Source organism: Syngnathus scovelli, unplaced genomic scaffold (assembly GCF_024217435.2).
Source record: "Syngnathus scovelli strain Florida unplaced genomic scaffold, RoL_Ssco_1.2 HiC_scaffold_141, whole genome shotgun sequence".
Lineage (NCBI taxonomy): Eukaryota > Metazoa > Chordata > Actinopteri > Syngnathiformes > Syngnathidae > Syngnathus > Syngnathus scovelli.
Genome location: NW_026061234.1, coordinates 15,001 through 17,520, shown reverse-complemented (window position 1 = coordinate 17,520; position 2,520 = coordinate 15,001).

Below are 2,520 nucleotides of genomic sequence, written 5' to 3'. Positions count from 1 at the left end.
TTTAACGAATATTTTCTAAGTGCCAACGGCTGCTCCGCCTTAAAGAGTCCGACTCGGCTGGTTCCCGATGTCGGCCAGAACAGGTGAAAATTCGGCCTCTTCCCCTGGAGGTCCGTTCAAGTTTGGCGAATATTTTCTAAGTGCCAACGGCTGCTCCGCCTTAAAGTGTCCGACTCGGCTGGTTCCCGATGTCGGGCAGAACAAGTGACAATTCGGCCTCTTCCCCTGGAAGTCCGGCCGAGTTTGGCGAATATTTTCTAAGTGCCAACGGCTGCTCCGCCGTAAAGAGTCCGACTCGGCTGGTTCCCGATGTCGGCCAGAAAAAGTGACAATTCGGCCTCTTCCCCTGGAGGTCCTTTGAAGTTTAGCGAATATTTTCTAAGTGCCAACGGCTCTTGCGCCGAAAAGCGTCCGCCTCGGCTGGTTCCCGCGGTCGGCCGTAATAGGCGAAAATTCGGCCTCTTCCCCTGGAGCGACCTCCAAATTTGGGCGAAATTTTTCTAAGTGCCTAAAGGTACCAGGGGTTTGGGTACCAGGGGTGCAGTACGAACTGGTCTTTTGTCAACCCATGTACTTTTTCTAGAGTACATGGGTTGGTCCCCCCACTTAGTGTACTCATCACTTTACCCCCCTTTCGCAAAATATAGTCAGAACGAGCATGGGGGACGCAATTGTTTTCCATGCAAATCAATTGGGCCTGGTCCGAGCGCTGGTAACGGCCGCCAGCAAGCGTCCCCTGCTCGGATAGCAGAACTGAAGAAGGCACGGCACTTCCAGAGAGAGAGAGAAAATTTTCTAAGTGCCACATTTCTCAAAAATTTTCAAAGTGCCACATCTCTCAAAAAATTTCTAAGTGCCACATCTCTCAAAAACTTTCTAAGTGCCACATCTCTGAAAAACTTTCTAAGTGCCACATCTCTGAAAAAACTTTCTAAGTGCCACGTCTCTGAAAAACTTTCTAAGTGCCACAGCACGGCTGTGAAATATTCAAAGTCCTACAGGCATTGGCAGAATGCGCGGACGGCCGTCTGCTCCCGGCGGCCGCCGCGAAGCTACTACCCCCTCCCGGGGACGGCTGTCTGCTCCCGGCAGCCGTCCTTACCCCCCTCCCCCGTTTGCACCGCCTGAAGTTAGACCCGCCTTGGTAGGGCCCCCACCGGCCCCGGCTCGCCGGCGTTGGGTGGACGGTTCCTGCCCACTTGCGGGTCCCGGTCGCTTGGCAACCGACCGGGGAGGACCAGCCGCCTCCTTAAACACAGGCTGGAAGGGAAATCCGATCAAGCTACGGAGGACCGGCCGCCTCCTTAAACACAGGCCGGAAGGGAAATCCGATCAAGCTACGGAGGACCGGTCGCCTCCCTAAACACAGGCCGGGCAAAAATCTGCGAATGGGCCCGTCAAGGGTAGTGGGTCATCCAAGGAGGGAGGTACCGGCCGCCTCCTTAAACACAGGCCGGGCAAAAATCTGCGAATGGCCCGTCAAGGGTAGAAGGTCATCCAAGGAGGGAGGTACCGGCCGCCTCCTTAAACACAGGCCGGGCAAAAATCTGCGAATGGCCCGTCAAGGGTAGAAGGTCATCCAAGGAGGGAGGTACCGGCCGCCTCCTTAAACACAGGCCGGGCAAAAATCTGCGAATGGCCCGTCAAGGGTAGAAGGTCATCCAAGGAGGGAGGTACCGGCCGCCTCCTTAAACACAGGCCGGGCAAAAATCTGCGAATGGCCCGTCAAGGGTAGAAGGTCATCCAAGGAGGGAGGTACCGGCCGCCTCCTTAAACACAGGCCGGGCAAAAATCTGCGAATGGCCGGTCAAGGGTTGTTGGTCATCCAAGGAGGGAGGTACCGGCCGCCTCCTTAAACACAGGCCGGGCAAAAATCTGCGAACGGCCCGTCAAGGGTTCTGTCTCATCCAAGAAAGGGGTACCGGCCGCCTCAGAGGCCGGAGCGAAGGGGGCGAAAGGCTGTCGATGGGGAAGGATCGGGGCCACGGCTAATCTAGCGATGCCCGCGTCGGGCGGTCACTCCGACGAATGAGCGGGGCCGAATCCGGCGCGAGGCGGCCTTCAGGCACGTGGTTCGAGACGACCTCACCCGGCTCTAGCCCGGAGGATCGGAGGCAACGGCCGTCTCCTTAAGCTAAGGCCGGACGAAAATCTGCGGATGCGGTCCATCCAAGGCAGACGGAGGTACCGGCCGCCTCGGTAAACAAAGCCCGGGCAAAAATCTGCGAACGGCCCGTCAAGGGTTCTGTCTCATCCAAGAAAGGGGTACCGGCCGCCTCAGAGGCCGGAGCGAAGGGGGCGAAAGGCTGTCGATGGGGAAGGATCGGGGCCACGGCTAATCTAGCGATGCCCGCGTCGGGCGGTCACTCCGACGAATGAGCGGGGCCGAATCCGGCGCGAGGCGGCCTTCAGGCACGTGGTTCGAGACGACCTCACCCGGCTCTAGCCCGGAGCGAAAAAAACACTCTTATAACCTGACCGACATGCGCCCATGACCCGCCTTGGTAGGGCCCCCACCGG